This window comes from Varanus komodoensis, unplaced genomic scaffold (assembly GCF_004798865.1).
Source record: "Varanus komodoensis strain SLA01 unplaced genomic scaffold, ASM479886v1 scaffold6_2, whole genome shotgun sequence".
Classification (NCBI taxonomy): domain Eukaryota; kingdom Metazoa; phylum Chordata; class Lepidosauria; order Squamata; family Varanidae; genus Varanus; species Varanus komodoensis.
In genome coordinates this window covers 2,161,927-2,189,085 of record NW_025336346.1, presented here as the reverse complement: position 1 = coordinate 2,189,085, position 27,159 = coordinate 2,161,927, and the positions used below count along the sequence as shown (strand labels likewise).

The window sequence follows — 27,159 nt, the reverse complement described above, 5'->3', positions numbered from 1 at the left end:
TATTGAAGCAATCGTGCTGTAGTGCTGCAATTAAAAACACAATGCACAATGCAGTGGTTGATTTAAAAACAGGTGGTTTGTCCCTTCCCTGCCCACATGGTTAAGCCCACTCATGTAGCTGTGTACACAAAACCCGAACCATCCTGCATCAAAAGCGGGGAATGAAGTGCATTTCCATGTGTAACTTAGGTTGGAAAACAGTATTTATTTATTTATTTATTAACAATATTTATACTCCATCCTTTACAAAACGTCCCAGGACAGTGTTCTGGTAGCCCTGGAAGATGCTGTTCTGGAAGCAACTCTAAGTAAACCTCACTGTGTCATGTCCTTGGCATGTGGTGGCGATCTGTTGCTCTCCCTCTTGCACTTCCCTTTGAGCACCAGGACATTCCACGCAGAGAGGAAATTCTGCTAGTGACCAAAGCGGCATCCTCTGCACTAGCTTGTTTTAGGGTTTGTTTGCACAGCAGTTCTGCTTTGGCTAACAGAGAAGAAATCTGGCGCCTGGATGCCTGGCTTCTTCATCCTTTCTGAAGACCCTGTAATCGGATTGTGCTTTTCCTCTTGATTTCTGGAAGCCATGCTTAGTAGGTGGCTTATGCTTCCTTCCAAAGGGCAGCTTGGGACATGAGAGCTGAGTTCATGCTTCCAGACAGAATGGCCATCTTGGCTCCCATAAGTGGGAGAAAGAACTGGGGCAACGGTCCTGAGCAGAATGCAGGCCCTTCAGCTGACTTGGCTTTTCTCTGTGGAAGGCATGCAACAGCACCGAGTCATTAGCAGCAGACAAACCCAGCTATGGGGCTGGGACTCAGCGGGGCAGGCCAAGATCTAATTGCCAGTTCGAAAGGTATCTTTGTCTTCCCTGTCAGCCAAATACTGAGAATTTGAATGGTCCACAGTAACATTTTGGGCTATAAGTCTTTAGAATAAATCTAAGGGCTTCTTTTAATTAAGTCTAGAAATCAGAGGAGTGACACGTGGAGGTAGCTGGCAGGAAAAGGAAGGATGCAAGAATAAGAATGAGCAAGTCTCTCAAGAATGATTTCATTCAGGTTCCCAGTTTTCTGATGCTAAGTGCATTCTGTCATGATTATGCATTACGCTGAGCTATAGTTCTCCATGGGGTTTTCATGGCAAGGATACTGGAGTGGGTTGCCATTTCCTTCTCCAGTGGATTACCTTCTGTCAGAGCTCTCTGCTATGACCTGTCCGTCTTGGGTGCCCCTGCACAGCATAGCTCATAGCTTCCTTGAGCTACACAAGGCCCTTCGCCATGACAAGGCAGTGATCCATGAAGGGGATGTGTATATAATTTTCATTTATATTTTTAAATAGACGTGTTTTGTATTTTTGAATGGATATATTTTCTAAAATGCATGCATTTCTAAGCAGTGTTTCCACTGAATAAATTGTTTTATGTGCATTATTTCAAAAGTATACACCCTGTACCTTCTGTTGCACACAGGGAACAATTGCAGTACTACACCAGAAGTGTATGGATTTTGATTGCTAATTATTCCTTTTGTGCTTGGGAAGTGTGGCTTTGGTTATTTAACTCTGAAATGTGAACCAGTGAATGTCTCACCCATTTCCAGTGCTATGGAACTCATCATTTCCATATGGTTTGAAGACCGTAAATTATTCCCCAGTCCCATTCACCATCAATATTTTCTTTTTAAAAATAGTGCATAAAGGTAAACAATTTTATTTACTGTATGAGGATGTGTTTTCAGGCTGTTTCGTGCTTTCTTAGCGGCAGTTCAATCATCTGTACTTTAAGAAAACACTGCTTCTGCCTTCTTCCTTTCTATCAAAAATATGTATATAATTTAAGGATGAAGATGGGAGAACGGCACCGTGTCTTTGATGGGTAGTTCTCACCACCAAGTATCTGGTGGCTCCTTAAATTCTTCTTCCACTGAGGCAGTGAGCATCTATTTTAAAGCAAACTTTTGGAAATCCAGATTAAGAAGCTGGAGGAGATCCAGCGGTGATCTGGTCGCACATATGGATCCTACATATGGCCTTGAGAATCACCCTTTCTCGCCCACAATCCACATTGTTATGGTGCCATAAGTGGAGTCGGCTTTCATGATGAAGCTTTACATCAAAAACACCTTAGGAGTTAAGATGGCTCTGGGCACATTCTTGGTGGCCACTGGCATTTAGGCCCATGGACTGGAATGCATAAGAGTGAGACTCAACTTAGACGTTACAACATTTAGCTGGGGGAGGGCAGGGCTGAACAGGATCAGGGCCAAACTGGATCAGGACCCTGTTGTGGGAAGGAAGGGAGCTTTCATCATTTGCCATTTGCTGCAAACCCAATTCAGATCAAGCCCCTGTTTGTATGGAAGGAAAAACTGTCGATACCAGATCTAAACTAGGAGAGCATTGATGCCTTTTCCAATGTGCCTGGCACTAGGAACAGTAATTGCTCTGCAATATTTGTGCCAAGTTTTCTTCTTTGGTGGGATATAGGAGCTTTCCAGTGCTCCACTGAAATACATGCCTGCAATTCACAGCCTAACTACGGATTGAATACAAAAGCCCAATGGCTGTTTTTTCCTGGAGGGAAATGGATTTGGAACAGAGAAAGGGGCTTCATGTGGGTGTGCATGTGTCTCCTTAGCCTGCCTCCGTTTTTCTGCTCCAAATCATTTTCTCAGACTGTTTTCCCTTGCCTCAAGTCCCCAACAGGTGCCCAAATATATGTTTGCTTCTCCGAAAACTCGCTTGGAATTCATTATGTGTGTCGGTAAAGAAGTTTGGTAGACAGTCTGGGAGTAGACAAGTGACAGGTGGAGAAAGTGTTAAGCACTCACAGGCTCCCGTCCTCTCCTACTCTTTTGTCTGGCCTTGCCCTCTTCAAGCTGCTTTTTTCCTGGGGCTTTTTTGCTTCCTTTTGCCCAAAATACTTCCTTTTTTCCCTAGAGCAGGGATCTGAAGAGATGCATGCTTTCTTCTTTCATGCCTCCCAATGGCGCCACACTGAGACTCATCATTAGCGCCATAGCCGCCCAAGTGACCTCTGCTTTGAGATCAGTGGATGACCACAAGTTTGCATATAGGACCACTGAATAAATCAAGGAAGAAGGAAAACATTCTCGTAATAATTTCCTTATTTGAGGGCAGGCGCATTCAACAATCTCTTGTCCTCAACTCCCACCTCATTTCTACTGAGAGTCTTTGGGAACATGCCAAGATCCTTCATTTCTCTGCTTTTTTCTACCTCGAGGCGCCTCTTGCTCTTAGTTATGCTCGACAAGGAGGCTAGAAGCAATGACCCCTGCACACAGGCACATGGCATTTCAGTCATGTTGGGGAGATCTTAGCAAGCCAGGAGAGCTTGGCAAGCCAGAAAGATGGGAGAAGGCCTATCACTGCACTCGGTTTCAGAACATAAGCCCTGTTTCCCTTTCGGCTGACGATGTTCAGGCAGGTTGCTCACTCAGCCCGTCATGGTTCCCAGGTTGATAATGCCACTCCCTGTCCCCCCCCAGTTTGAGTTTCCTGAAAGATGGTCCAGTGATAGGCACATCAAAATGACTTTTATACCAATCATAATTTATTTGATGCCAGCTTTCAGCGAGCCACTAAGACATCGATTCTGAGCTTGACATTTTTGGGGCTGGCAATCATTCTTTTGCTCTCTCTGTTCTGTTCTCTGTCTTACAGACAATTGCGACTCTCCCCTTTCCAGTCCCAGTTCTGTAAGACAGTTACAGAGCATAAAGCGAGTGTTCAGGAGCATGTACAGAGTTCCCACAAACAATCACTGAGTAAACACAACCAGCTGTCACATGCTTGGGATTAAGGAGAAGACATTCCTAGACAGACTTCCATCCTAACCACTCAGAAGAAAACCCTGCTCTTCTCCTTGAGACCAAATAGAGAATGTTTAGGATTGCAGGTGTGGGAAGGCTAAACGCACCTCTCCCCCATTTCCATGTGCTTGTCTTTTACCTCCAGTAGTGCATATGAGGCTTGAGCAGAGACCTTGTGTCAAAGCTTCCTTCTCATTTCACAGTTCATGAAGATGTGTGTTTGCATGGAAAATATTGCCATGTTAAAGTGGCCTTATGGGCATGTATTTTACATGTCAGAGACCCAAACCTTCTGTGCATAAGCATGAGATTTAGCCCTTGCTTCGGTGCTGATGGAGGTCGCAGTCCCAACAGCTTTTAGAGGTTCGCTGGCGCCTTCCCCCTGCCTTGGTGCCAAGTGTCTGCCTGACATGCTTTCATAAGCAAAAGCCCACATGGAGCAAAGCCCTGAGAGCAACCTAAATATTGGGAGTGGGAGGCTGCAGTGATCCTGTGCACATCTGGGAGGACATCCTCCTAGTAGTCGGTGCTGTGCAAACAGGGATCTGCTTGAGTAGCATGAAGAGATGAGCACCTAGAGCTTTCAAGGGAAGTGAGAGGAGGCCAGGATGCATTGGATGTGCAGGCATGAGAGCCGCGTGGATGGACGCATTGGATGCTTTGGAGGATTTGCTATTTGTAGGTCACCTTCTTTCCTTACAACAAAAACCTCATTCCCTAAACACGGGTCAGTGAGAAATCTTCATGCATCCTGCCCTTTCATGTACTTCACTGCCCATGATTGGATCACAAGACTGTTGACGGTGATCGGTTTATTACAGGGTGCAGCAATCGGAGAGCACAGAGGAAGGGCAACCGGATACTGTGACTGCAGGTGCTGTGGCCACAGGGGGTGTGACTGGACAACTCCAGGAAGCCAGCCACATGGCACACACTCCATGGGAAGCAGGCAAAATATTCTTCTCACGTAGTGTTGAGACACTGTGCCCAGGCCTGGCTGCAAGGTTAAGGGGCTGCTGGCGGCAAAGAAATTTATACATGTGTCCTGGAGCCACAGAACTGCAGGCATGTGGGAGGCTGGAGGAAGATGATGGCACACACGGAGGGGTTAGAAAAAGAAATGGAACACAAATAGGTAGCCTCAAATAGCAGGCTATTTTTGCTCACCCCTATGCTAGAGATGGGCAGGATGCTTCCAGGTGAGGTTTTAATTGTGCAATCACCCTGCCTCAATGTAGGATCCTGAAGCAGAGTTAGCCATTTTCATCTTCCCTTGTGTAACCCTCCTGCGTTTTCCTTCTGCTCCTTGCATTTTTTTAAGTGAGGGAGAACGAATAATGCTAGGAATTGTCTTCCTGGAAGTACCCAAAGAGTAGCAGGGGAAAAAAGACATTAAACTAAGTTTCTATATCAAAACTTAAAGGGAAGCCAGTGCCATTCCAGGTGGTGGGGAGGTTAAAAATGCTGGCAATCCATGTGCGAACTGATTTTGCTCATATCCTTAAGCGAATTTCACTTCCTGCAAAGGAGGAGAAGAGGGTGAAAGCCCATTATCTTCTTCTCTTCCTCCAGATGGAACATTTGTGCTCTCCTAGTTATATTTTCTAATGGAATCCAAATTCCATTGAAGTATCAGAGTAAACATGACCCTTCAGAGAGAGAATGAGGTTTCTAGGGCTGATTATTTAAATAGCTCCCCATTGTTTTCTATTGTGGAGCCAGATACCTGGAGTTGGGGCTGACACAAGAAAAACATTGCATTTCCTCCTAGCAAAACTTGTTGCTGAAACAGTTTGTACACAGACGGGGTACTGGGCAAAGAATCAATGCAGTGCCCTGAACACTATGCTGGGTTTAAATCCCAGGCCAGCCATGGACTCCATGGGAGGCTTCCTAGGAAATCTATCCCTTGGCTTCAGCTCCTCATCTGAAAAATGGAAGAACATTGGCCTCCACCTCACACTGCATAATGCACTAAAACAAATAAAACCAAATTCAGCAGCTTGCTTAGAGTCTGCATTTTATGCTGTCTTATTTTGCATCTATATAGATGCAGTTACAGAGATAGCTGTACAGTATTGGCCTATTCTGCATATTTTGTTCAGCTTTGAATAGTACCGGGAAGGGGCAAGGCAGTCAAGGGCAGGGCAATCAAGTCCCAGCTCCATACCTCTTGGACTGCTCCTGATATATAGCAACATGTATTGAAGAATGTCAGAGGATGCCTGATGAAAAAGGCCAAGGCTCCATCTGGCCCAGCTTCCTGTCTCCCGCAGTGGCTAACAGGATGTTTCCTGGAAGTCCGTAAACAGGCCATGAAAGCAGTATCCCCTTCCCTGCTGTTGCTTTCCAGAAAATAGCATTTAGAGGTGTGTTGTTTCTGCATCTTTTGCACAAGAGTGCTGACCCTCAGGGCTGGGGGCCAAATGTGGCCCACCTGGGGTCCCAGTCTGGCCATGCCCCTTCCCCATGTAATGAATAGTTCCCACTTTCTCCCTCAAGTGCCGTTCCTTTGATGATGTTCCGGCTTTTGTGTGCGTTTTCCCCAATCTAAAATGTAGAAGTGCCTCTCCTGAGTATCCAGACTCTGAGTGGAGCATCACAAGTATTCCCTTCTACACTTAATTATTTGAAACATCAACATAAACGTATCACAGTCATAAAAGTGTACTGCAGCGGTTTGAGTTGCAGACTGGGACTGCGTCGTTTCAGTTTACCAGATCAATTATTTATTTCTTTGATCTCTTCCCTGCTTTCCTACCAAAAATGTCACTCAAGGTGGCTTAGGCTATTGAAATGGATTAAAATAATGAAATGATACATTAAACTGCAACGATGTGTAATGATTACAGTTTTGACCAGCTGCTGCTTCTCAGCCTGATTTCCCTCTCAGGATTGTGTGTGTGTATTTATGGCGTGCGGATGCTGTGTAAGCAAGTACAAGGGACACTGTTTTCAGTGAACATCATTCCAAATGTACAGTGTGTCTAAATATGGAGGGTTGGATGCCAAGTTAGGCGTATGTAGAGCAGGTCCACTCAAAGAAACGGTGCTTAACTTAACCATGGCTATCCCTTCCTTTTGGTGGGTATATAAGCAATAGTGACTGAATCTGAATTCAACCCCTGATATCTGTTATTCCAGCAATTACTGCAAATGTAATTAATGGGTTAAAATATGTCCCTGGCTGTGCCTGAGCTACAGTTGTGCAGGCTGTTAGCAGGTCAACATGAGAGAACCACAAAAATCCTTACTGTGCATAGGCAGATTTGCCAGGCCTTGGCCTGCATTTCCTGGTGCCTGCAAAGGGGTGACTTTTTCTCATTGTTCCTCCCCAGTCCTGAGCATCCTGCAAGAGGGTGGCAGCTGGCACAGCTGGGGAAGAAACAGGTGGGAAAAGCAGCCCCTGCCTTTGCTGCCGCCATCACCGCTGCAGCCACAGTCAGGAAATTAAAGCTGCACATTGATGAGGTCTCAGGTTGCAACAAGCTGGCAACCCTGTTGATAGGCAGAGAAAACACCCCTTTTCTGGCAGGGTGCCTGCAGCAGCCAGGCAGATGTTCAGCAGCTGCTGCTTGCTTCGGCGGGGAAAGAAAGTGATGGGAACGGCTTTACCTGTGGAATGCTAGCAGCTGTGCAGTGACTGAAGGAAATTTTCTTGGTAGATTACAAAGTTCTGTGCTGTCTGGAGAATAAACTGCACCCAGCAGCAATATATTAAACAATATATTAGTTTTATGACCATCCTGACCTCACACAGACACTGATAAAGAAATATATTTGGTATATTATGTCTTATTCCTTGCATGGATGCCCCCATCCAGGGGCTGGCTAAGTCCCCACTTGTGTGTTTCAGCAAAACGGCACAACTGCAGGCTCTTGATCCATTTTCTGTGTCCCTTTTCTGAGCAGCTCCTCCTCAAGCAAGAACCTTTCCACCATCACAGCCAGAAAGCATGTGACGGGTCACGACCGAGCAGTGGATGAGCCCAGCCTTTGCAAGTTGTGCTGTGAGGTGTGTTGCTTTTTATTGCCTGACCATCCGAAGCAGGGGTGGGAGACTTATGGTTCTGCAGTTGTTTTGACTACAGCTCCTCAGTGCTGGCTGTGCTGCCTGGTGCAGATGGGAATTGTAAGTCCGAACGCCTGGATGGCCAGAAGTTGCCTTCTTCTGGCTTGGAGTGACTGTGATGAAGGTGCGCAGCTCCCTCTAAGGGCGACCTGTAGCAACTCATCAGTGCAAACTGTGTTTGTGCCAGTGCACGTCGGCAGTAAGGACTGCAAGACTTCACCAGTTCAATGGCCAGCGATGCCCCTCCCGTTTGCCTTACACTTCGTTTGGTTTCAGCTCCATCTCTTGCACTAGCTAGAAGGCGACTCATGATATGGAATCCTGGCTTTGACACTGGCCAGACTTAAATACTCCAGATGAGAGGAGAGGAGCATGCAAGCAAGCCAGCCTCTTGTTCCGAAGTCACGGATACCCTTTCTTCTCACATGCTGTTGAGTTCCTTTTCATTTTTCCTCATTTTATTAATTTATTACATTTCTGTAGCACCCAATAGCCAAAGCTCTCTTTGGTTTACAAAGATTAACAACCTTAAAAATACAATAGGGTGCTTAAGATTTAAAAATGAACTGTAATCATATAGTCAGCAGACACAGTAACACATATCCAAACAATATTCCATGACCTGATTAAAATCATATCATGTGCTTCCAGGTGCCTGGAAGTAAAGGATGGTCTTAACCTGGAGCTAACAATGTAACAGAGTTGTCATATTAGGCAGGTTTTACAGGGGAGTCCGTTCCACAGTTGGGAGGCCAATACCAAGAAGTCACCATGTTCTGTTGCCGCCTTCCAAGCCACCCTCAGAAGAAGCACCTGGGAGAAGCCCTTAGAGGGTGACTGCAGTACTGGGTTTATGCTAGGAGAGGCATTCTGCCAGGAGTTGAGCTGCTGAGGTAGGCTAAATGGAAACTCGAGCTGTCTTCTCTCTCATTTTACATTAAGGTTGCCCCCACAGGAAAGAATTGTGTTTTGGAGCCTGTGGAAATTCCAGTGGCTTAGCTCTGTGGTAGGCTGGGTTGATCTCAAACATGGGATGCCAGTTAGAAGCCATGCTGTCACTGGGCACGTTCTATGCCTATGCCTATGAGATAGTCTGTTTAACAGGGCTCCATGGAGGTGTGTAAAGAATCCTTTCCCATTTCCAAAATGTCTTTGTGCTCTGTGATATTCTTGTTCCCACTAGGTCCCCTGATGCCTTTTGAACCATTATGCCACCTCCCTGATGCTGCTGTGTCCCATTTTCACCTCCCTAGACCTCCCTCATTAGCTCCCCATGGCCCCCATACTGCCCTGTGCATCATTTGCCAATCTGCCACCAATCCCCTGCTTTCTCCGCTGGGTGAACTCTAATCAGTCTGTACATAAACTGCGCTACTTCTTCCCTCAGGCTCTTCTAAGCCTCTGATCCATTACTGAGCCTCCCTCTCTGGTTGTCCAGCTTATGTTCAGAATACTGTTTGTTCGGAAGAGATGCCTGTCTGTCATTCACCATCAGGCCAATCCAGGCGCACTTAATTCTCTAACAAGCGAATTGTTAAATACAGCAGCAGAGGCTTTAACAGTCCAGCAGTCTCTTGGAAAAGCAAATACAGGGAATTATTTGGGGGGAAGGAAGGTAGCTTTCTCTTGTGCTGGTGGGATCTTCCTTTCCCTCTAGACTGGCATAGAAGAGAGAGAGGAAGGACCTACCAAGCAGGGGACGATCATTTCCCAAAGTAGGAATAGGGTACCTCAACCTGTGGGTCAAGTCCAGTCCTGTGAGGTTCGCTGGATAGCCCTTCCGCTGGCTTTGCCTGCTTTCCATGACTTTTTGGTGGTTTTCTAGCTTTTATTCTCCCCCTCCACACACACACACACACACACCCTTTCTAAAAGGTGGAACCTCCTAAGGCCTGGTTCCTGGTGGTAAGAGGTTTAAGACAAATATCTCGGTGTGTGGGCATTTGGCTCTACCTGCCACTGGAAAGTGGCCCTGCAGACTTCCCCAAAGCTGAAGCAGGATAAAAGAGGTGTCTTTCCTCTGCCCCAAAGACTGAGGATGTCGCTATGGGGACCTGGAGCCAGTCTTCACTCCGTTAAGGCGATGGTGAATGGGTTTCTCTGCTTCTTTTCTGTCCCAAAGTGGGCAGCCTTGACAACTGGTTAGAAGGCAACACCCAGCAGAGAAAGAAACAGAGCAAAAACACGACACCCTGATGGTGGCGGGTGAAGGCCGATAGGCTCTTGCTTAATGCTCCTGCTGGATGATGGCAGGGTGGGCTCTCCCTTCTGTCAGCTCCTACTTGCATTTGTTCAGCTGGAGCACCACGCTAAGCTCATGAGTCCCACCCCAGCTGATGCCGGGAGGGCAAGGGATGAGTCACCGCCTCTGCTCTCTGTACCCCGTGGAAGGCTGCCGGCATACCTGGCTGTCAGCACGCAGACAGTACATGCTGCTAAAGCTGGATTATCATGGGTAATAGTACCCAACATGAAAGTGCAACATGCTTTCTTTATCATACTTAAGCAGAACTGCTGAAGATGGTTGGTTGGTTTGTTTGCTCTCTCTTTGTGCAAGCCTCGTTCCAGCAGGCAGAAAATCCTGGGCAGGAGGAGGCAGTAAGGAAGAGGTTTTTTTTTTTGCTTTTGCGTGGCTAAAGGGCAAGACCTGGGTTTTGAGTTCCCATATCTTTGCCAGGCCTCTGGAGAGCAACGGAGGCTGTGCCATAAGGCTTCTGTCTGGGACCCTTTCCTGTGACTGGATCTGTTGGAATGAGAATTGGATGTTGATAGCCTGGCTTTGTTGCCTGAAGCAAATTCTTCCAGCTTCCTGAATTACCCTTACATGTGTCATAGAAGCCCTTAATGGGTATTTACCAGGGTCGAAGAGATACCTTCTCTCTCTCTTTGGATTGTTTTGCTTGTGTACTCCTTCCTTTTCCTTTTCTTTGTAAGCATTTTTCTATTTAAAAAAGAAAAAAATCTGGTTGATATATGTCCATGTACAGTATGTGTGAGTGTATACTACAGAGATAATCCATTGGGATATTGTCTTTGTGCAAATCCCCATTGCTTGTTCCCGTTTCATTCATTTCAGTTCAGTGGAACTTGTGCAACATAACTTCTCAGTGGATTGTGTGGCTTTTTTGAAAGGGGCAGCTGAAAACACTGTTCGCACAATCAGAGTATGGCCACAAAGGCATGTTCTTCTCCCTGGTTCTTGGCAGTGACACAGTTTTTCAGCAGTAATGTCTTCTCAGACCTGATCAGTTACAGCCACCAGGTCAGGTTTAGTTCTGTCTCGTTTTCAAATAGGTCTTGTTCTGTCTAGGGACAGAGATGTCACATATCCAGTCAGCTTTGGCTATACAATGCACTGAGAGCGAGGGGAGCGAATTCAGAGAAAGGGCAACACCCTTGCTCTATGGTTATTGTTCTTAAAACAAGAACCATTTCTATTTGAACATGAACAAAAATAGCACTTGACAAGGTGATTGCAGCTGTGAACAACAATAAATCAGTGTAACAAAGGTAAGCTCGGGGAGCAGTGACAGACAGATAAAGTAAGCGATTGTCTGATGAACAGTTCCCCGAATGCCTCCTGTCTCCACCAAACTTGTTTACCCCAAAATCCATCACAGCCCTACTTGTCATACCATCCATGCCTTAATCCCAGCTAGCACTGGGAGAAGGGGCAGATGAGGCCAGCAGGAAACATTATTATTCATCAGCTCATGAAGTAAATCCCCTTTGGATTTTGCTGATTTCCTTTTGCAAGGCAATTATACTGACCCTTACCTTGTGTCATCAAACTTAAGAACTCAGCAGCTGCTATGTTACTGTAGGCAGAAAAGGGGCCTTCTTGCAGGATAAGCAACCCACACAGAGAAAGCCCAACACTGGGGAACATTTAGGTAGCATTAGCCTGACACAGAATTGGTTTAGCACAGCAGTTTGCAAAATACCGAGGTTTGTCTAGTAAAACGTGCCATTCGGTGTTTAAATGCAGTGCAGATGCCCATGCGCAATGCAGCACAGAAGATGCAGTCAAGATTTTGTCTGGGGAATTGCAGTGTTTAAGTCCTCCCACTGCCACCAGTCTACTAAATTGGCTGGCCCTGGGGAGAATCTCTCTTTCCTCCCCAGCCAGTTCCAGATGCTCTCCCATCTACTTTCTCATCTTCTCTGATTGATTAATCATCTGTACTTCTAAATGTTAAGGTAGAGTCTTGTGAGGTTTCCATATAATATTAAAATCAGATTTAAGATTAAGTTTTAAAAACAATGCAGTTACAATAATAATAGTAAAACTATAGAGAAGTACAGGATCAATAAAATGGAACAGCATGCTAACTGAATTACAGGGCAGAGATGCGTTAAGCAAGTGCCAAGTGTTGAAGAGACGCATTTTCAGAAGGTGTCTGAACAATGCCACACGTTCTGCCTCCTGAACTGCGCAAGGGTTCAGGATTGGCACCACCACCAAGCAGGCCTGCGGTCAAGGCAAGATTCCAGTAATATTAGAATGACAAGCAAGGCCTCTGCCAATGATCTGAATACAGATGGGTGCATAATAGGGGGAGGTGGTCTGCTTGGTGTCCAGGTTCCCAGTCGTTCTGGGCTTTGTGTGACTATAATGTACCCTTGAGCAGGGCTCCATAGCTGATAGGGAGCCAGTGCAGTTCTTTTAACATAGGTCTTATGTGGGCAAGGATGTCCCAGCTCATTCCGCATAAGCAGCAGTTTCTGGACCAAGGCACAGAACACATTACAGTATTTTAATCATAGGGTTAACAATACAGAGATCGCTGTGGCTAGATTAACCCTGTCCAGAAATGGGTTTATTGGAGTACCACCTGAAGCTGGTAGTGGGCACTCCAGGCCACCAAAGTGGTCTGAGCCTCCAGTGACAAAGGTGGATGGAGCATCATCCCCAGACTACCCCTGGCTTCTTCAGAGAGAGTTCAGTCACACCCAGAACAGGCAAATAGTTCGTTGACCTAGGAACTGCCATCCCACAGGGTCTCTGCCTTACTGGGCTTCACCATCAAATCATTAGTCTTCCTCCAACCCACAGATGCATCCTGGCAGTTGCCCATGTTGGTCTCTTTTATGCATTTTCTTTCTTCATCTCCCCCCCCCCCCACCCCCAACAGAGGTGCTGTTTGTGGCAAGGCTTCAATTCATCACTTCAAGAACAGTACCACATAGATTTTGCTAACATTTCTCTGCACCAAGAGGTGTCTTTTTCTAGATGGGAAGACTGAATCGCATATCTAGATTAGCAATTCCACAGACCAAGTTTTCACAGTGACAGATGGGTGTCAGCATCCCAACATGCTACTATTTCCCCTAAATAACAGCAATACGAGGTCGCTTACGCTTTTGTATGGAGTGGTGACTCTGTATCAGAGAATATGGCACCAACTCCACTTGGAGCGCAGCAGCTGGCATTTTAGAGCAAATGAGTGATCTAAATAACCCCTCTCCATGCTAATTGTAGGGAGGGTTGGTCTGATTGTTGGTTATGGTTTACAGATGGATAAGGAGCACAGCAGAGATTTGCACTGACTGTGTAGATCTGTTGATATTTGTCATCTGGATGAAGGTCAGAGATAAAGACCGTGACACTAATGAGAGTTTTACATGTGTTGGCCAGGTTCTTCAATGACTACTAAATTTAGGTACTCGGGTGTGGATCTTCAGAAGTCCTCAGAAGTTCTGCAGCTGTTTGTGCATAAAGGGCTGCCTTGAAGCAAAGATTCTGAATGCCTATTAATTTTTGTGTGCGAGAGAAGCAGAGAGGGAGTGAGATGCTGTAACACTTCTTGATCACGGACCAAATAATTCTTTGAAGTGTAGCGGGAATCCTTCAGCACTGGCCTCCTTAGATCTGCTCAGCCACAAATTCCCAGGATTTTAATAAGACTTCTCATTTCAGATCTTTGCCAGACTTTCCCCCATTTTTAGTTCTACATCTTAAAAAAAATTGTTTGTGACATATGCAAGAAGAAACTGGCCCAACTTATGTAGGAGGTCAGAGTTTTCTATACTGCTTGTCATCTGGGGGATGAATGAAACCCTTGCAATAGCAGTGTCTGTTGAACAAGCCATCACCAGAAATGGGCTAATGTGCCATGTTCCGACGTGGAATGGTCTCCGCATGGTTTTTGCTCCCACGACCATGATAAAAGGAGAGCAATGGTGTTGCAGCATCCACTTGATTAAGAGGAAGGCTAGCATTTACAGGATGGAGACTGGATGAAAAATAATTGTATGTTTTGCCCCCATTCTTTTTCCTTAACAGCATTACAATAAATTAAAAGATGAGTTCAGTTTTCATGTTAAACTGTAGGCAGTCTTGCTTAGGTAGCCCCATGTTCCATCAGGAATTAAGCTATAGAAAATTGTGGGCTGCAACCTGGCATCATTTGTCCAGGTGTCCAAGCTTCTAAATGGGGGTAGGCAGTCCTTTTGGGACTGGAGGTGCATTTGACAAGCTCTCCTGCCCTCACTTTGCAATGAGGCAATTCCAGTTGCCGGTAAGAAATTCTATTATCGAATAAGATGACAACAAAGACAAAAGTAGGAGGGTGCTTAAGCAAGTGCCAGGAAAGATGCCCAGCCAGGTCACACTGGTGCCTGGGCGTACCACATTGCCCGGCCTTGATCTGGATGAATCAAAACACCATTGCCTAAACCTTCCCTTGTGTGGTTCTTCAAGCAGAACATTGAGAATCAAGAGAAAACACTTCAGTGTGCAAGGCTTGGTAGAGTTGTTTCCTGACAGCTTCCACAGTGTTCATGGGTTATTTCCAGATTTATCGTATCAACCAGGCAATTTTTTGCTCAATTGTGTGACTGATTCAGGGTCTTTAAGGAAACCGATAAAATATAAGGAGCCTTGAAGATTCCTTAAAGCAGCTTAATTTCGGATGATGCCTAGAAGCATGGTAGATATGGTGCCTTCCAAATGTGTCGGGTTACAACTCCCAGCAATGCTGTGTGGGGGCTGCAGGAAACTGGTCCACCTCATCTAGAGGGTATCAGTTCTGGAAACACTGGTCAAGCATCAGATGGTGCATTTCCAATGAGCAGGTCAAAGCATTTATTTGTTTACAGTTTTGCCCTTCTCTGCCTGCTGCTTCCTTGTTGTACCTGGGAATGAAATGCGCACAGCAGAACCCATAGGAAGCTGTTCTACGTTTTCCAGAAAAAAGGTCCTGAAATGCTGACACGTGTGCTTTCTGTAAGTGTGTGCATACGTTGCTTTGAGACTGCTTTTTACCATTCAACGTGGCATGTAAATTTTGATGACGATGGGATTACAAGGAGCAAAAACAATGTTCTATGACAATATATTATATAAAACAGTATGTTAAACTTCTGCTTCCCATATGATGGATTTTCCTCCCAGTCAGACTTCTGTGCTCAGACCCACATGGGGCTATCTTCACTCCTTCCCAGAAAAGCACCCACTTGGAGAGAAGAACGGGTGGGCCCCCAAGGGATTAGTACATTGGGGTTTTGAGATAAATATCCAGCGTTCAGAGCCCTGTGTCTGACTTCTTAAGTTACAGCTCCACCTGTAACTTCTGATCCTGGACTTGCTGGAGCTCACCTCTTCTATTTTTATGCCTAGACTGAGCTACAGAAACTCCTTAAGTGCAGTTTTAAAGATTTAAAGCCATATCCAGACAGTCTGAAGTGTTATCTGCTCCGGTTTCCTTTGTGGTGTAAGATGAACTGATTACGCTTTCAGGTGAGCTCTGAATGAGTGCCATAAATACTAGTGTGACCCACCCCACGTGCAGTTGAGGTAGCTGTTCACCTCTGTTCTTGGACTGCACATCTGTTGCAAGGGGGAGGAGAGCACAGGTGTGTTTGTGTGTAAAACCAGTGGAGGGATGTGTGTTCAGTGCTGTAGAGAGGGAACAAACAGCCACATGGAATTGAATCTTTTTAGCTATACACCATTGACAAAAGGGGGATTATTCCTTAGCAGAATGAGGAGCACAGAGTGGTGCTCCTGCCGATGACATAAAAGTAGCAGCTATGGACTATATTCATAACTGTGCATTTCCTACATTAGATTTATATTGCCTGGGAGGCCTGCCTTTCAACTTGTATTTCTTTGGAAGATTTGTAAGGATTACTGACACTTTACGCCAAAGTGGGGTGGGCAGGCATATAGTAAAACTATTCCTGGACTGCACAATGAAAAGCTTGTCTGCAGTGTTAGCCTAGCTCAAATCTTAGTCCTATTCATTTCAGTTCTACTGTATGTAGAACTAACAGTGTATACAAGCCAAAGATTACATGCAGTGGATCCTCATGACTGCACACTCTCCAAAAATGTTTAATCAACTATAGAAGAGAGGAGAATATGAACCTGTGGAGGGAGTAGGGCTAGAGCCTAGCTTTCTCTCTGATGCGTGTGCTTTCTGCATGCAAGGAACTGTTTGGGTTTTTTTTAATGGAGCTCCCTCACTTGCTTTTTAACTTAAAAATAAATAATAAATGTGTCCCTCAATCAAAGACCCCCAAAGTGGCTAATGACATACATAAAACTGGTAAAGCTACCATAAATCTCAAGACAAAACTATAGAAGACCCTCAGACATTAAACTCCCATCCTGAAGACCACCAGAGTCCAGCCCAGTAGCTGTTTTACCATGTTCTGTGTATCAAGACCCATCTGGACTGTTGCTGTGTTGCTGCTGTAGTAAGCAGAGCTCTTCATTCTGGCCCAGTGAAGGCTGAAGAGAAGTGGGACTGAGAAGTGAGGAGGAGAAGAGACTGGTGAAGTAGCAAAGACAGCCTCTTTCAGGGTTAAACAGCTTTAGAAGAAACTCTCATGATCTCCAGGTTTTCCACAGCAGAATATTGAGAAGGTGACATTTCCCTCTTTGCCTATGATGCTAGAAACCAGGGTCATCCCATGAAGCTGAGAGATAGATAGTCAAACTGTGGAATTCACTGCCCCAGCAAGTAGCCATGGCCACCATTTTGGATGGTGTTAAATGGGAACTGGACAAATTCATGGAGGAGAAAGTTATTAATGGCTATTCGCCTTCTTGGCTATGCACTACCTCCATTTTTGGAGGATGTATGCACTTGCATACCAGTTGCTGAGGAACTTGGGAAGACGGAAGTCTTGTACCACCCTGCTTGAAGGATCCTGGGGCAGCTGACTTGTCACCGCATGACCAGAGTGCTGGTCTAGATGGACTTTTGGTCTGACCCAGCATGGCTTTTCTTATGTTCTTATGTTCAGGTTGAAACCTAGCAGACCCAGACAAGTGACAGAATGGTGGCTCCCCTTTCAAGTCTGAAACCAAGATTATGCCTCAGATATTCTCAATGACAGGGTCTAGTCTGATCTCACTGTATGCTCCACAAGAATCATTGTATTTTATACTCCTTGAATTTTTATAGTAAGTATTATTGCTCTGATCGATAGTATGACCAAAAATATCTGAAATGCAATGGCGAATTTCCATCTTAGCTTTAAGCAAGCACTGCAAAATTTGAAATGCAGTGCCTGTATTCATTATTCTTGTCCATGTTTTAAAGAAACAGACAAATACAGACACAAACATAGAGATACATGCAGTTACACAACTCTTTCTCCTTTGATACTTGATTTCAGGGCTTACCTGCTGTTTATCCTGGAAAAATTATAAATGGACACTACTCCCCTCGTCCCACCCTCAACAGAAGTGAAGAGCTTTGTGTTCTTGTCACTTTGCAATCACTGCTGTTTTTAAGGCTATAGTAGTACACATCTTGATAGCACTTGAAAATTTAACAGTCTCAGGATGATGCTGAGAAAAATGGATGCACGCTTGTTTTTTAAAAGATAAACCCAAGGATCTTGAAAGGATTCAGGTGGCATTGGGAATGCCCTGAGCTGTCTTCAGGCTGCCACATGCATCCAGTTTTGCAGAGATGCTGGCCCTTATTCTGAACCACCCTGCCACAGATGCTAATGTTTCCCCATCATTCTGCCTACTCTGCCCCATAGCACTTTGCAGGATTTCTTGGTCGGGGCTGTTGCTGCCTGATGAAACCATCACTGTCTGGAATCCTCTGCTTCAGGTAGGACTGAAATAGTTCCAGGCTCAGGCACAGACATGGGCAGACAGATCCGGTCTGCACTGTGCCCAAGAGAATGAAGAGAGGACTTCATTCAGCTCAGTTACAGTTAAAATCCTGTGGGATTTAAGTGATTGGTAACAGGCAGCATAGCTAATTCGGGAAGTCAGATTTCTGTGGCTATTAGCATTTGCTCAGATCTCATGGGAAAGGACAAGGCAAGGGAAAGGGGAGAGGAATGAAGGCCTTTACCAGCCCAGAATCAATGCCCTCCAAGAATGGTGGTGCTAGGCTCTATTTTGTGGCTTTGGGGAAAAGGAAAAGGATAAGGAATGGCAATAACAAATGACCCTTGAAAATCAGGGACCTCTGGTGATAGTAGTGCAGTGGGAACAAGCAGCAAGGGACCCGAGTGCCTGGGTTAATAAGAGTTTAAGCAGCGGGCTTCTGGAGGATTATCTCCTCGCTACACACCACAACAAACTGTGTGCTCCACAGCTCAGCGGGGGTGGGAGGCAGTCAGGATGCCTGGGTTCTATTTGTGGCTCCAGTGCTATGTATGGCGTAGGGCCTATCCCATAATCCGACTGATTCAGTTCCTCCATTTCCCAATAGGGATAATGGTGATAATAGGGGCCTTCCGTGTGGAGGCAGAGGAAGGGAGTAGTGAAACCCAGCACTTCTGTACTGAAATGACCAGCGGGTGTGTCCACTGTTGCCTCCTATGGTCTGGAGAGATGCTGAGCATCTGTCTGTTCTTGTCTCTTGGGCCTTTAACAGAAGAGTTGTGCTCGCAACAGGGTCTTTTTCCTGACAAAATATTTTGTCTTGGAAGCTTACTTCTAAAATTTAATCAAAAGTAATTAAAGAACATCTCCTGGAAAGATAGATTAATCTGTGAAAAGGTGTTTGTGCCATCTGGTTGGCTTGCATGGCCGTTCCTGTGTGAAGAGGTAATGCACAGTTATGGGTATGATCATTTCACACCAGTCAGTACCTCAGATAAAGGGATTTATCCTTCATAGGGCAATCTTCAGGGCTGGTTATTGGAGGCTTCCAGTCTCTATATTAATTTCTTTGATGATTATTTAATTAAAATTGTAATAAAGAAAAGGCATCTTGTGTGGTTTTCTTCCCAGGGATCTATTGGAGTTCAGCCTTTTCACATACAAAATGCATGGCTAAAATTTGGCATCTCTGGCATCAGGGCAGGGAGAGAGCAGTTTCTCTGCAGAGGCTGTGACCATGCCAGCTGATGGGCACACAGGTTGATGAGACTCCCCGGCCCTTTTAAAAGTGAGGGAGACAACTGAGTGGCCTGTGCAAGAGCATATGCCAACCTCCTGCTCTTTGGCCTCACCTCCCCTAAGCAAACAGTCACAACTGGCTTGGCCTTGTTGATTAAGGGGCAAGGAGGGGTCATGCTTACCCAAGCCCGTGTCAGTGGCACAGGGCCCTGAGAGCATGATGGAGGCCAGAATCTCCCCAGGAACACCCTGTGCTGCCAGGGTGGACAACTCCCTTAGCAATTCAGTCAGGCTGTGTCTGAAGCCCATTCTTGAGTGCCCCCTGTGGCATGCCATGGGCCCAACTGCATGTGACAAGGCAGTTAGGGTTGTTGATCCATCATCTTTCTGGCCATGTGCTTACAAAGCAGGGTTTGAAGCAGTGTAGCAAGGGCAGCTTTCTACAACCAAAAGGCATGTGTGGAGCAGGAGAAGTGAGCCTTTCCTCGGCTTGTTTCCCTCGCTCAGTCGCTTCAAGCCTGCCCTCTATCAGGGCTGAACTGGGCTGGGGAGAAGAGTGTCGCAGTGATGGAGCACATGCATACAAAGGCCTCCCAAAGCCCATGTGCACTTCTTGAGGGGAAGAACTAGGCCCCAGCCCATTTCAGGAAGGGAGCAGACATGTGAATAGCAAGCGTGGCTGCCTGTCATGTCTAGTTTGGCCCAACCTGTGGGACTTGAAGCTCCTTTTCAGGACTCTTAATAATATCAATCATGTCGTTTGATTTGTGCATCTTCAGTTCTACTGGGAATGTTTAATGGCCTCCTAATTATTAATTATCTGACTGGTATGTGCGCACTAGTCCAGCTCAGAGTAATCCATACTCTGTATTATTACGAATTGACTGCTAAACCACAGAGCTGTTCCTCAGTTTTGAACATTGAACAAGAATCTGGGCGTGTGTGGCCGGTGTTTACTGACCCAGGTGCTCAGACCCATCTGCTCTGCTAAGTGCATGAACAGTTGTACTTTAATATGAAACATGTATTTATTGATTTTATTTATATCCCACCTTTCTACTAAAACTTGGCTCTCAAGGAGGCTTACAAAGCAATTTAAAATAGATTGAAACAATCAACATGTTAAAATACAATAAAATACAAGACTTACAGCATAAAAACAGCACGCAACTAAAAAAAAAAAAAAACGTGCCCACAAAAATACTTATGAATGGACTTAGGGAGGATTTCTGCAGTCTGGGAGCAGTTGCTGAAACGATCCTGTCTCACGCTGCCACCAAACACGCCTTGAATGGTGATGGCCTGAAAAGAAGGGGTCCCTCCAGGAGAGCGTAAGGACCAGGTGGGGCTTGCGTTGGAGAAAGCAGCCCTTCAGGCAGCCTGGTCTCAGCCTGTCTGGCGCCTGATAGGTCATAACCAGTGCTTTGAACTCTGCTCGGTAACAAAAGAGTAGCCAGTGAAGCTGCTGCAACCAAAGTGTTGCTTGCTTCCCATAACTGGCCCCTGTGAGCAGTCTGGCTCCAGCGTTCTGGACCAGCCGAAGCTTCTGGATAGTTTTCAAAGGTGGCCTCCCTGGAGAGCCTGTTACAATAGTCCGTAACTAAGGCACGTGCGACTGTGGCAGATCAGTTACATATCACAGGGACTTGAGCAGTTGGTATTCTGGCTTCAGCTGGGCAAACGTGCTCCTGGCCACCCAGAGTTGCTGAGACCCTTTCTCTGGGCGAGTGTCTCATTGATTACTGCCAGCTACGTGACCACCTGACCACACAGTCTCCTGATTGGTGAAATCTTCACCAAAACATGTCAACCCTTGGACTGGTTCCTAAAGACTTTTCCTGTGGCTGTTACCTCCCATGCTGTCATGTACCCAGGTGTGTTAGAGGGGACTTCCCAGGGGACTTCCAGAAACATGGCATGGTGCGGGGAGGGAAACCAACCTGCAGTCCCCAGAGGACAATGGGATGCTGTGCATGCAAACAGTGCAATTCAGTGTGCCTGCAGCACCATCATGGACAGGGAGACTGCCTTCAGAAGAACGATTCGCTTCTTTGGCCTTCTGAGCTAGGATTGCCAAGCCAGTTCTGGGTTGGACACAGGAAAACTGGCCCCTCGCGTGGGAAAGATGAACAGTTTGCAGCATATGTTCCTTAATCATATACATTGTTGTTGTTGTTGTTGTTGTTGTTGTAACATTTCTATGCCGCCCCTTGCCGAAGCCTCGGGGCGGCTTACAACACAATAAGATACATTGAAATACAATAGAACATAATAAATTACCAATAAATACAAAAATACAAAAAATACACCGAGATACAATAATATAAAATTAAAATTAACAGTATAAAATAAGTAAATAAAGAATATAGGAGGAGGAAAGAGAAGGAAGAAGAAGCCAGGGCCTCTGCCCAATCATATAAGTCCTGAATCCTCTGCCCAATCATTTTCATGGGCACAAATTCAGAACTGGTTCATTGATTATAGAGGCGCAGTTGGGAAGACTAAAATTGGTCAGACTGCAAGAAACTGCAAGCTGGGCCTGCTGAATGTGTGAACATGCCTTGTGGGGAGAGGCGGTGTGGCTAAGCAGAGAGACTTTATTTGCTGAGGTCTAGACTGGCGTGTTAAAATCGCCTTGTTGATGGGGCCTGTAGTCCAGCCCCTATGGAAGGTCCCTGCTTAGCAAAGGCTGACCCAACGGGCTACAGTCCAAAAGCATGGGAATTTGGGAGGAGGAGTGGAGGAGAAGAGCGATGCAGCTGTGGAACAGAACAGGGCAGCAAGGCTTGTGTGCGCGTCTCTTGTGGGGACAGTGCCGGAGTGACAGTGGTGTCTGAGCCACACCTTGCAGGGAGAGATGAGTAGCCAGCTGCAATTCCTCGCAGCCCTCCTTGGCACCTTGACGCCAGGCTCCAGGTTCATTTAGCAGAACTGCTCTGTAACCCATCTGATATTTCTGACCTGCACAGCCGCTCCCACCCACTGTCCTTCGACACTCACCTGACCCCACTTAGAGTACAGGTTACGTTCCACCAACTGGCCCATGCCACAACGCCACGCTTTGTGGACGCGCAGACGGAACGTCACAGCGGAAAGAGAGGGTGGCACACACAGCCATTCCTCCAACATATTTGAGGGATTCAGGCCAGTGTGTACACACCATGCGCATTATTACTGATGTACACCCAGGAATAAAACACATTCTCTTCCTCCACATCCTGGCACACATCTCCTTTTACAAGCATGGATATAGACTCCAAAGTACAGACCTGTACAGCATAATGAGCATACAGTGGAAGCCTCTCACAGAAACGAACAGTACGTTTCCATGCTTCTGCACCATGCAGGCTTTCAGATCGTGCCACGAGGACACTTGCAGACAGACACCTGCCCCTTGGCACACAAGGCTACCTTTATTTGCTGTTCTGCAAGACCTTATCTCTAAGCAGAACAAACAGGTTTAGGGAAGGTCCGCTTCCAATGGTACTGGTTTTATTTAACACTCTCTGCTTCCTGCTGACACCTCATTAAAATAGTTTTCAAATAAGTGTTTAAAAATCATTAGCATCTTGTGCGTCCACCTCATTTCCGCATTAATATTGCCAATCAGGTGCCCAGCTGAATTGCATTCTGGGAAGGATGCCAGCCAAGGAACAACATGCTGTTCCTGCCAGACGCTGCCCACAGTCAGCAGGGGCCCGCTCTCCCTGTGGATTTCACGGTCAGGATGGAGGCAGAGCCCTGTTCTGATGTGCCGCATTAACTAAGGAGCAATAGAAATCAGGCTTTCTCAGTGACACTTGCTATGCCAGAGTAGCTTTTCTCAAGTGCCTGATATCTTCTGGGCTACATAATGGAAAGAAATGTTAGTACATCCTAGGACAGTAAGACATCCAAGCCAGAGAACAAGGAAAGAGACGTCCCCTTGGGTGCAGCATCTTCTTCACTTCAAATGATATGTGACATTTCCTGTCTGTGGCTTGTATTCAGCATCATGTGAACAGAAGCCCACTCTTTAGAAAAGGCTCAAACAAGAGGGCTTCGTTCTCCTGAACAGATGGGGGAGGTGCTTGGGGGTTGCAGGAAGGAAGAGAAATCCCTTGTGTCAGTGGGATCCCTTCTGCTGGTGGAGTGGCACCATTGGATCGACTCAGGGCACTGAGGTCCAGTGGGCTTCCTGTGTCATTCTTATGTGGCTTGCTTACCAGACAGTTGAGACCTCGTGGCACTGTTAGCTTATCATGTAGTCAGTTCTCAGTTGTGTGGGAGGAGAATCTCACAATGCACCTGCCATTATAATCTGGCTGCTGAGGTGACAGAAGATAAGAAACAAACTCTGTGTCCAAAGTCTCAGAAGACGAATTGCAGATATATTTGGGAGGAGTTCTCTCCAAGTCCCCACCCCACCCTTAAGAAGAGCCAAACCCCAAAACAAGCGTGTGAAGTCCTGCCTTTCCTGCATTTGCAATGTGCAAGGGAGCTTCATCATAGCTCCAGATGTTTCGGATCAATCCTATGGATGAGCTTTCTGCCATATTCCTCAGGTGCCTGCCAGTTTGAGGTCTTTCTAACATGCATCTAACCTGTCACATCATTGTAGGATTACATGCATACCTGACTTGCACCTGTATCTTCAGTCTTGCTAATTCATAGAAACGAAGTATGATAGGTTAAGTTTATTGTTCAAGAAAGTGGTGATAGAAAAGCTTATTTTGTAAGAAGGGGCAGCAGAGATTAGTACATAAAAGAATGGAAACTGCATGCAATTTCCTAGCAGCAAAGCAAATCAGAGATTCTTACATCAGCCTGGGTGGTGGACTGGTTGTCACTTGCTGTTTTAAAATTAGAAGTTACCATCTTTCCAAGAAAAATCCTTTGATCTTGTAAGAATTCAATATAATGAGGATTAGTAAATCATAATAACTTGTTTCTGACATTAAAATTCCACGAAGATCAACTCTGTCTACCTTTTGTTGTCATTCCCTGCCTCCCACATTTGTGAACAATTCAGTAATTACTGAAAAAGCAAAGAAGGAAGAAGTGTGCTTGAGGTTTATGGGCTCGACTATCTGTGGAATTACCTTTTGAGGTAACTCAATGGAAAACCTTGGGTATTGGTGTGAATGCAATTGAGTTGTTTTTGCAGTGTTTGGTAGGCGCATTTGAGGGACTGAAATATTCATTTTATATATAAGAAAGAACATGTGTGAGACAAATAATATTTTGAGATGGGCAGGTAGCAAACTTTGCCCATTCTACTAGGTATGACATGTAATCTCACACAGAGCAAAGCAGTTTTTTTCAATTCAGTTAAGACTACCGTTACGACAGAAGACCCGTTTTCAGATAAATACACAGCTTCCTTATACTTTAGTAGTTATGAGTGTTGCAACCTGGATGAATCAAACACAGGGCCAACTTGAAAGTTGTGGCCGTCTATGGAATGCGCTCCCCAGAGAGGTCCTCCTGGCGCCGTCATTATTCGTTTTTCGGCGCCAGGCTAAGACCTTTCTATTTAAAACTTATTTTAATTGTTAAATGATTTGTATTTATAGGATTTAAAATTTTTAGCCAAGATGCACCGGGGTTTTTTAAATATTTTTTATTGTTATATTGTTATTATTTATGTATTTATGTATTTTGTTTCTGTTGTGAGCCGCCCCGAGGCTTCGTTGCGATGGGGGCGGCATAAAAATGTTTTAAATAAATAAATAAACAAATAAATCTGAAGGGTGGACAAAACCTAGCCTAGGGGAAGTCAGGATGCTTGCGGCCAGCAACTAAGAGCCCAGATAAGCCATCCTTTTCATTTGGCCCAGGCATTGCCACTTAGTGCCACCCACTTCTGCCATTTCTTTCAGAATGCAGGAAGCAGATTCTAGAAATCAGAAAGGGGGGTTCTTTTAAACTTTCCCTTCCAACCTTGGAGCAGCCTTTTCCGACTTGGAGCTCTCCAGACGTGTTGACCTGCAGCTCTCACGTCTTTGTCCAATGCATCTGCAGAGGCAGGGGAGAGCTGCCAAAGACCTTCACTGGAATCTTTTCCAGGCTGTGCTGGATATCCCATAAAGGTCAGGATCACTGCAGGGAAGCTGATAGTCGAACGAAAGCTTGTATTTTTCTGAGCAAGATGACTTGAAAGGTGGGACTTTGGAAAAGACATCAGTACAATTTTTAATTAGCAGTGAGGTCACAAAATGCCATTCTGAGTTTCTTGAATGTGCAATGTCTTCTCCTCTTCCTCCTTCATTGTTGTTGTCTTCTTCTTTTGCAGTACATGGTTTCGGAGATCAAATAATTTTGATTTAAAGTACAGTAGAGCCTTGGATTACAGCAGAGAGTTCTTGTGTAATCTGCCTAAATCCTATTGAGTGTTTTCAATCTCCACATGAGACCACCCTTGAGAAAGCAATTATGGTATTGACTGAGGTTTGAACTTGGGTTCAAAAGCCTGTTGTTTAGGTTACTTTAGCGCTGCCTTTCCCCAGTTTGTTGCCTTCCAACTGTTTTGGTCTTCGACCCTCATGAGCAACTTGGGAGTCCTGGGGTTGTAGGCCAAAATACCAAGGATACACTCCTTTAGTACATCCAGCTCTTGGCGGTGGGGGGGTGCTGGTCGTCTGAAAACTTGCTTAAAAGCCTCTTTTCTAGTGCCATTTTACTTGTGGCATCAAGAATAGGGAGAGTGAAATGCAAAGCTCTTCTTTCCTAATTTCCCTTATTCTATTCCATGTGTCACACGCCTTTGTTCCATGGGAGTCCTGATGACCAGGTGGCCTCTGGCTCAGGCACTGACCAGGTGCAGGCTTGCTCAGCCTTAGGATGGATACCATGTCCTTTGCTTTCAGACCATGCCCTACCCTGACATGGTCATAAAACTGTTAGTGCTCTCCTTCTCCTATCACCAGGAGTTCCGATGTTTATTGCAAGTCCAAAGTGAAAGAACTGGAGGGCTTATTCCCATACTGGGTGTAACAAAAATATAGTTGACAATGTTTGGCTGCATTAAAAAAGATTGTAAATTCAATTCTTTCTTCAGAATAAGTTGGGCAGGTATTCTTAACTTTCATAAAGTATATTGCAGTAATTGCTTTTTGTAGAATGAAGGATTTAAAGAGGTAGTGAGATAAGATTTAATACTGTGGGAAACCAGGATGTTCGTTTTTGTGACTGCACAGTCAGCAAGTGTAGCACATGGATATTCATGCTTTTCTTGCAAGCATGAGGGCTGGAAGCCTTATTTTATTTAATGGGCCTAACATTCCCCACATTTCTCAGTTCTGCAGTCTGACTTCATGCCATGAGCTTCGGCATACAGATTTCATGAATTTCATGGTCTGAACCTACCTTCTCCTTAAACATTAATGGCCTCAAAAACTTGAAAGCATCAGCCTTAACCCCACCATTAAAGAGTTGAAAGCTGCAAAGGGATTGTGCAAAACTCTCTGATCATTGCATCCCTCTGTTTATCTGACTTCCAGAACTTTAAGGGGAAGGTGTGGGTACAACTTCCATGGACTGGCATGGATTAACTTCCAGCCTTATGCTGTCAGTGAATTGTGATGGACTATTTGTCTCTGCTTAAGGGAGACCAAGGTGAGAGATGCTGAGAATTCCTGACTCTCCCTAAAATTATTACGTGTCGCACTAAAGCTGTGTGTGAGAGAGAGGGGAGAAAGAGAAGGCGCATGTTCCTTGCCATGCAGATTCTAGGCCTGATGTAAGCCGACCAGCGCTTTGGCTAGGCACCTTCACTCTTGAAGAGGAAGTGGCTGATGACGTAAGAGAGTGAAAAATCACATGGCAGAGAGCCAGCAGCTCAGAACCTAGAATTATAACATTATATGATGTATGCCTAATACTATAAAAAAATAAGATGACTCAGATGACTTGCTGAGCAGAGCGTAGAAGTCACAGGATAGTCATTCATA

The 27,159-nt window shown here is 45.5% G+C and overlaps 1 protein-coding gene across 2 annotated transcripts in view; it reads left to right on the top strand.

The window, feature by feature from the left end:
- Positions 1–27,159, top strand: part of SLC38A3 (solute carrier family 38 member 3) — a 93,791-nt gene that overhangs the window by 9,108 nt on the left and 57,524 nt on the right. The gene's annotated exons all lie outside the window — the stretch shown is intronic.